Here is an 8,813-nt window from a genome sequence, read left to right on the forward strand (position 1 = left end):
ATGGTAAAGCGTCTGCCTGCAATGCGGACACCCAGGTTTGATCCCTGGGTTGGGAAGATCTCCTGGAGAAGGAAATGGCAACCCACTCTAGTACTCTTGCCTGGAGAATCCCACGGACGGAGGAGCCTGGTAGGCTACAGTCCATGGGGTCACAAAGAGTTGGACACGACTGAGCGACTGATCTGATCTGATCTGATATATACAATATAAATGACAAGAATGTATGCTACATTTAGTCTGTCATCAATTAAACAGTATTTTCTGGAATTGTGCTATATGCTTATCACTGTTCTAAGGACCGAAGTGACACCAGCCAAGTATAAAACACAGCCTTTGCCCCGTGTAAAATTCACAGTTCAGCTGGGAAGGTGAGTCACTCTCACTGAGACAGAAAAAAGGCAAATGAATATCAGATGTGAGAGTGACGTTATTTATGATGTAGAAAATAATACCTTTGACTTCCCTAATGCCTCAGTGGATGAAGAATTCACCTGCAATGCAAGAGACACAGGAGACGTGGGTTCAATCCCTGGGTCGGAAATATCCCTTGGAGGAGGAAATGGCAACCTACTGCAGTATTTTTCCCCAGGAAATCCCATGAACACAGGAGTCTGGAGGGCTGCAGCCCATGGGGTCACAAGAGTCAGACACAACTGAGCAACTAAGTACAGCACATGTACTTTTTCTTTATAGTAATATATATTATTATTTTATCCACTTATTCAACACATATGAGTTGGGACAAGTACTCTGTTGAACCATGGAATAGTAAAACATGCTTCTTGCCATTAAGAAGCTCAAAGTCTACAGAAGAAAGACACTTCAACATGCATTTACCAAACAAATATGATCAAACCATAAGCAGGAACAGAAACATGGGCAGAATGTTATTAAAACAGAAAGGAAGATGTGGCTTAGCTTCCTAGGCTCAGAGAGTCTTTAAAGTTTCATACAGAAGGTAATCCTGAACTGAAGCATGAAAGGTGAGTTGGAAATTGTCAAGTACACAAGTTGTACACTAGAAAGAATTCCACATCTCACATGGAGGGGTCCCATGAGCAAGGCAGATTTCACAACTGCTACAGAGATCATGTGGCCAGGGCACGTGCCATATGAGGGATTTGCAAGAGAGGAAGTCACCTGTCAGCATGATGGCGCTGGCATGCCATAGGAAGATTTAGACTTTTACCCAAAACAAAATGGAAGCCACTGAAGAGCTCTAAGCAAATGTCATATTTTGGAGTACTCTCAAAGAGAACGGGCTTCCCTGGTGGCTCAGATGGTAAAGAATCTGCCTGCAATGTAGGAGACCCGGGTTCGATCCATGGGTTGGGCAGAGTCCCTGGAGAAGGGAATGCTTACCCAGCCCAGTATTCTTGCCTGGAGAATTCCATGAACAGAGGAACCCAGTGGGCTACAGTTCATGGGTTCACAAAGAGTCAGACACAACTGAGTGACTAACACACACACAAAGAGAATAGGGGCAGCAGAGGATGAGATGTTTGGATAGCATCACCAACTCAATGGACATGAGTTTGAATAAACTCAAGGAGACAGGGAAGGACAGGTAAGCCTGGCATGCTGCAGTCCAAGGGCATGCAAAGAGTCACACGAGACTTAGTGACTGAACAACAACAACAAAGAGAATCGAGAGTGGCGATGAAGAGAGAGAATACTGCAATAACTGATGTGTAAAATGGTGAAGACCTGAATTCAGAGAGGAGGAGGGGGAAAGAGGCAAATTATAGAGCTAATTAAGAATATAGACTTGGCACTCAAAGCCCCTCTGAACATAGCTCAAGAAGGGGAAGTAAAAAGTAACAACATTGAGAGAAAACCTTTGATACATGTAAAGGAAAAAATAATTGAATAAGGAAAACAGGAAAATTTAATCCAAAAGAAAACAGAAGAAAAAATGTGACAAATGAAAAGCAAAAGTTAAGATTTGCAAAATGAATCCAAATATATTAATAATTATGATAAATATAACTAAACTAAATTCTGAAGTTGAAAGACAAATATTTTCAGATTAGATTTTAAAAATCCAACTAAATGTCATTCACAAAGAAATGCTTAAAAGCATCAGTACTCTGGGAGAACAAGATGGCAGAGGAGTAGGTGGACGTGGAGTACATCTCTCTCCACAGATACATCAGGAATACACCTTCAGACACAGAAGTGCATGCAGAACACCAGCTGAGAGTGGACAGGAGTACCTGACCAGAGGAAAAGAATATATAGAACCACACAAAACTCAGTAGGATGAAGGAACTAGGGGGAAAAACAGGAGTGTTAGTAGGACTGGACCTAACCTCGGCGGGTGGGGGAACTGAAGCAGGGGTCCGATCCACACATTGGGGCAATTCTCTGAGGCAGAGGAGAAGCATTTAAGGCTGAGAGTGAAACACCTGACCTGTTGCAGCCTAAGTGGAATGAAAATCAGACAGTCCTTGCCGCAGCCAGACATACCCCAGACAGGGATGAAGGTCCCCTGGAAGGTGCAGTGGCTGGAGTTTGGGGAGTGTGGAGTGATCCCAGGGCGAGGGCTGCTATTGACTGTGGAGGGACGGATGGTGGGGATGTGAGGGAGGAGACTGTGATGGGAAATGCCTGTGGAGGAAAGCCGGGCAGCCATGGAAACAAGGCAATACTGCTGAGTCACATAGCGGGTGGAGCCATCACCACAGCCTCTCTCTCCCCACAGGGCAGCTGAACAATAGAGAGGCTGGATGAACAATAGTTAGGCTGACCTATCAAATGCCTGAGGCACTGAAATACAGAGCAGGACCCCACCCAGGATACCGCTTAAGTGACTGATGCACTGATCTCCAGAGTAGGACCCCAGCTAGGGGGCCCCTTTTTGTTCCTGAAGCACCTGTATAACAGAGAAGGACCCCAGGTAAGGGAGCCCTCTAAGTTCCTGAATGGGCAGAGCTACGGAGAAAGACTGGCCAAAGAGGCCTTCTGATTGCCAGCTACAAGAGGCTCGAAAAAGGACTCTGATGGGCCATAGCTTCTGTGGTGGAGGCAGTCTATGTCCTTGCACATTTGTCATCGCCACAGTCCCTGCAAGCCAAGCAGCTGTGCCACCTTCATGCTCAACTCTCACTGGGGCAGAGCTGCCACAGGCAAAAAAAAGTCTTGCATCTATACATGCAGTATTGCTTTCAGTTCAGTTCAGTTCAGTTCAGTTGCTCAGTCGTGTCCGACTCTTTGTGACCCCATGAATTGCAGCACGCCAGGCCTCCCTGTCCATCACAAACTCCCGGAGTTCACTCAGACTCACGTCCATCGAGTCGGTGATGCCATCCAGCCAACTCATCCTCTGTCGTCCCCTTCTCCTCCTGCCCCCAATCCCTCCCAGCATCAGAGTCTTTTCCAATGAGTCAACTCGTCCCATGAGGTAGCCAAAGTACTGGAGTTTCAGCTTTAGCATCATTCCTTCCAAAGAAATCTCAGGGCTGATCTCCTTCAGAATGGACTGGTTGGATCTCCTTGCAGTCCAAGGGACTCTCAAGAGTCTTCTCCAACACCACAGTTCAAAAGCATCAATTCTTCGGCGCTCAGCTTTCTTCACAGTCCAACTCTCACATCCATACGTGACCACAGGAAAAACCATAGCCTTGACTAGACGAACCTGTGTTGGCAAAGTAATGTCTCTGCTTTTGAATATGCTATCTAGGTTGGTCATAACTTTCCTTCCAAGGAGTAAGCGTCTTTTAATTTCATGGCTGCAATCACCATCCGCAGTGATTCTGGAGCCAAAAAAATAAAGTCTGACACTGTTTCCACTGTTTCCCCATCTATTTCCCATGAAGTGATGGGACCAGATGCCATGATCTTCGTTTTCTGAATGTTGAGCTTTAAGCCAACTTTTTCACTCTACACTTTCACTTTCATCAAGAGGCTCTTTAGTTCTACACTTTCTGCCATAAGGGTGGTGTCATCTGCATATCTGAGGTTATTGATATTTCTCCCAGCAATCTTGATTGCAGCTTGTGTTTCTTCCAGCCCAGCATTTCCCACGATGTACTCTGCATATAAGTTAAATAAGCAGAGTGACAATGTACAGCCTTGATGGACTCCTTTTCCTATTTGGAACCAGTCTGTTGTTCCATGTCCAGTTCTAACTCTTGCTTCCTGACCTACATACAGGTTTCTCAAGAGGCAGGTCAGGTGGTCTGGTATTCCCATCTCTTGAAGAATTTTCCACAGTTTATTGTGATTCACACAGTCAAAGGCTTTGGCATAGTCAATAAAGCAAAAATAGATGTTTTTCTGGAACTCTCTTGCTTTTTCCATGATCCAGCAGATGTTGGCAATTTGATCTCTGGTTCCTCTGCCTTTTCTAAAACCAGCTTGAACATCTGGAAGTTCACGGTTCACATATTGCTGAAGCCTGGCTTGGAGAATTTTGAGCCTTTCTTTACTAGCGTGTGAGATGAGTGCAATTGTGCGGTAGTTTGAGCATTCTTTGGCATTGTCTTTCTTTGGGATTGGAATGAAAACGGACCTTTTCCAGTCCTGTGGCCACTGCTGACTTTTCCAGATTTGCTGGCATATTGAGTGCAGCACTTTCACAGCATCATCTTTCAGGATTTGAAATAGCTCAACTGGAATTCCATCACCTCCACTAGCTTTGTTAATAGTGATGCTTTCTAAGGCCCACTTGACTTCACATTCCAGGATGTCTGGCTCTAGGTCAGTGATCACACCATCGTGATTATCTGAGTCGTGAGGATCTTTTTTGTACAGTTCTTCTGTGTATTCTTGCCACCTCTTCTTAATATCTTCTGCTTCTGTTAGGTCCGTATCATTTCTGTCCTTTATCGAGCCCATCTTTGCATGAAATGTTCCCTTGGTATCTCTAATTTTCTTGAAGAGGTCTCTAGTCTTTCCCATTCTGTTGTTTTCCTCTATTTTTTCGCATTGATGGCTGAGGAAGGCTTTCTTATCTGTCCTTGCTATTCTTTGGAACTCTGCATTCAGATGCTTATATCTTTCCCTTTCTCCTTTGCTTTTCGCTTCTCTTCTTTTCACAGCTATTTGTAAGGCCCCCCACCCCCACAGCCATTTTGCATTTTTGCATTTCTTTTCCATGGGGATGGTCTTGATCCCTGTCTCTTGTACAATGTCATGAATCTCCATCCATAGTTCATCAGGCACTCTGTCTATGAGATCTAGTCCCTTAAATCTATTTCTCACTCCACTGTATAGTCATAAGGGATTTGATTTAGGTCATACTTGAATGGTCTAGTTGTTTTCCCTACTTTCTTCAATTTAAGTCTGAATTTGGCAATAATCCTTCAATTAAAAAAATAAATTAAAAAAAAAAAAGCATCAATACTCAGAAGAGTTGAATGTATGGACTTCCCTGGTGGTCTAGTAGTTAAGACTTTGCCTTCCAATGCAGGGGCTGTGGGTCGATCCCTAGTCAGGGAGTTAAAATAGGACATGCCTCATTGCCAAAGAACCAAAACAGAAACAATATTGTAACAAATTAAATAATTTTTTTAAGTTGAAAGTATAGGAATAGAAAAATTATAATAAGGAAAAAAAAACAAACAAAGTGATCATAAGAATATTATTAATAGCAGACAAAACAAACACTAAGGCAAATAGTATTGTGAGAGATTTTAAAAAGTCATTAAAGATTTAATTGACAGAAAGATATAACAATCCTAAATTCATGCATCTCTGATAACAGCCTCAAAATGTATAAAGCAATATTTAAAAACAAGGAAAATCTAACAAATAGCTATTGAACTACAGAATTTTAAGAAGTTTCTCTCAGTAACTAAAAATTAAAGCTATAAGGAAAATTAGTAATCACATGAAAACATGAGGCTAGAAATTAAAAATGTAAACTGATGATATTAATAGGACACTACATTTAACAACTGTTGGCAAAATCAATCCAACATAAAAATGAGCAAGACATACATTTAGGGCATTTACAAAAAAAAAATAGAAAGCATAAATGGCTAATAAACATGAGATGCCCAACCTCATTAAAAATCAAGTGCAAATTAAAACTATAATGAGATGCCATATCAGCAGTACCATGATGTCAGTGAGGATGTGACACTGGAAGAGGTCCAGTGGTGGGAGCTTAACTTGCTTCCGCCATTTTGGAGGGTGGTGTGGCATTATTGCCTGAGGTTGAACTTGCAAGCATCCCTTCATCGGCAGCCTTACTCCTATGGGAGTGTATTAGTCTGCTCAGGTTCGGTTCAGTTCAGTCGCTCAGTCGTGTCCGACTCTTTGCGACCCCATGAACCACAGCACGCCAGGCCTCCCTGTCCATCACCAACTCCCGGAGTTTACCCAAACTCATGTCCATCAAATTGGTGATGCCATCCAACCCTCTCATCCTCTGTCGTCCCCTTCTCCTCCTGCCCTCAACCTTTCCCAGCATCAGGGTCTTTTCCAATGAGTCAGCTCTTCACATCAAGGTCTGCTCAGGCTGCCATAACAAAAAATAGACTGGGTAGCTCAAAGAACAGAAATTGGTGGGACTAACAGAAATTGGTGAGCGAATACCATTGAAACATATACATTACCATATGTAAAATAGATAGCTAGTAGGAATTTACTGTATGATGCAGAAGGCTCTAACCTGGTGCTCTGTGACAACCTAGAGGGCAGGATGAGCTGGGAGGTGGAAGGGAAGTTCAAGAGGAAGGCTGATTCAATATGATATATTGCAGAAACCAGCACAATATTGTAAAGTAATTATCCTCCAATTAAAAATAAATTTTTTTAAAGGAACAAAAATTTATATTCTCCCAGTTCTGGAAGCTGGAAGTCCAAGGTCAAGGTGTCAGTAGGGTCCTTCCAATCCTTCTCCACTTGGCTTTCAGACAGTCATCCTCTTGCTACCTCTTCACATGGCCTCCCCTCAGGTCACAACTCATGTCTCTCTGTGTGACCTAATCTCTTATTTAAGGAAACCAGTCAGATTGGATTAGTCACCACACTAACAGCCTCACTTTTAGCTTAATTACTTCCTTCAAATCCCTATCTCCAAAAATAGTCACATTTTGAAATACTGGGGGTTAAGACTTCAACTTATGTACTTTGTACAGACATAACACAGTTCAGAAAAAGAGCTTCCTTGGAGAAACTCTCCCTTGTGGCACAAAGAAATGTGTAATCAGCCTTATTGCACATGTTGTAATAACATGTAACAAGATAGAAATATTGGAAAGATTAGAGTCTAAATGCTGATCATCAGAAGAGTGGTAACAAATAGAGGCGTTTTAGAATAACACACTACTGTTAAAATGAACTATAGTTATATGTCAAAGTGGGTAAAAGAAATAAATATTTTTGAGTGACAAAAGCAAATTGAAAAAAAAATAAATCATGCAGAACAATACAATTTTAGTATGGATAAAATTGTAAAATATACAGAACAATGTATATTATTGAAGACATCTTTAAATATGTAAATTAAATCAAAAAGACATGATGGGAATAATAAATTCAGGGTGATACTTACATGAGGTGGGAGGATAAGGAATGCATTTTGAGGAAGCATCCACAAGGGCTTCAGCTGTGTTGATTATGTTTTTCTTCTTGAGATGAGAATCCTGGTTTTCATCGTGTTACTATGTATATCTTTTGAATATCAAATACTTATCATAAATTGAAGTTAAAATCAAAATATAAGAATTATGCCTTTCTGTGTTTCATTTTCTTGTTGTTGTTTTTCAGTTGCTAAGTCATGTCTGACTCTGTGTGACCGTATGGACCACAGTACACCAGGCTTCCCTGTCCTTCACTACCTCCTGGAGTTTACTCAAACTCAGACTCAAGTCCACTGAGCTGGTGATGAATCATCTCATCCTCTGTCACTCCCTCCTCCTCGTGCTTTCAGTCTTTCCCAGAATCAGGGTCTTTTCCAATGAGTCAGCTCTTCACATCAGGTGGCCAAAGTATTGGAGCTTCAGCTTCAGCATCAGTTCTCCTAATGAATATTCAGGATTGATTTCCTTTAGGATTGACTGGTTTGATCTTGCTGTACAAGAGTCTTCTCCAGCACCACAATACAAAAGCATCAGTTCTTCAGAGCTCAGCCTTCTTATGCAAAGTATTTGATGCTTTTTGAGCTTTCTTTTACGTAATAAAGGGTTTAAATTTTTAAGACATTTTTTAAAGGAGGCTCAACTATGTATAAGAACCAAGAGAAGAAATAACATAAAAATGCAGAAAAAATAAAATAGACTATTTCCCCAAAGTTAAATGCTACATTACCAAGACAGATAATGATGAAGAAAGAGTAGAAAAATCAGAAATGAGAAGAGAAAAATGTTTTAAGATGAATAAAATTGTGGAATGCCAATAATCAATATATACAAATCAACTCAAAGTGCAAAACTTAGAAATATATTACAACAGTAAGCACTGCAATCAACTTGAATGTTGTTCTCATCCTATTCAGATCTCTAACTTCCCCATGAGGAAATGCAAATGTGCCTTTTATAGTCAAAACAAAACAATTTTCTTTTCATTTAGTTTTTTCCATGACCATTAACAAGTCATTGGCACAGATTTTTGAAAGTCTATTTATACTTTGCTAAAATTGAAATTAGATACAGACAGCTATTAATAACTCTCTTAAGAGTGTGAATATTAGACTCATTACTTATGTCAGAGAAGAGTGAGATTATGTACAATCAAATATGAATAAATAAATACAATAATACTTTATTAATGTGTTATTAAAGGTTTAATAAAATGCTAATATTTTATTAATGGCAAGAGCCATGAGAGTGGTTTATGTTATAATGAGAACAGCTGGTAAAAAT

The 8,813-nt window shown here is 40.8% G+C and overlaps 1 long non-coding RNA gene across 3 annotated transcripts in view; it reads right to left on the reverse strand.

Moving 5' to 3' along the window:
* The window catches only part of LOC147363098 (uncharacterized), a 33,624-nt gene extending 25,712 nt beyond the window's left edge, over positions 1-7,912 (reverse strand). For all 3 annotated transcript variants that reach the window (XR_015136766.1, XR_015136767.1, XR_015136768.1), the window contains exon 1: positions 7,505-7,912. This is a non-coding gene — a long non-coding RNA (uncharacterized LOC147363098). The remainder of the gene's footprint in view (positions 1-7,504) is intronic.
* Positions 7,913-8,813: the final 901 nt, after the last annotated feature.

This window comes from Bos grunniens, chromosome 11, assembly GCF_055505025.1.
Source record: "Bos grunniens cultivar Pamir isolate PY7600 chromosome 11, Bosgru_T2T1.0, whole genome shotgun sequence".
NCBI lineage: Eukaryota > Metazoa > Chordata > Mammalia > Artiodactyla > Bovidae > Bos > Bos grunniens.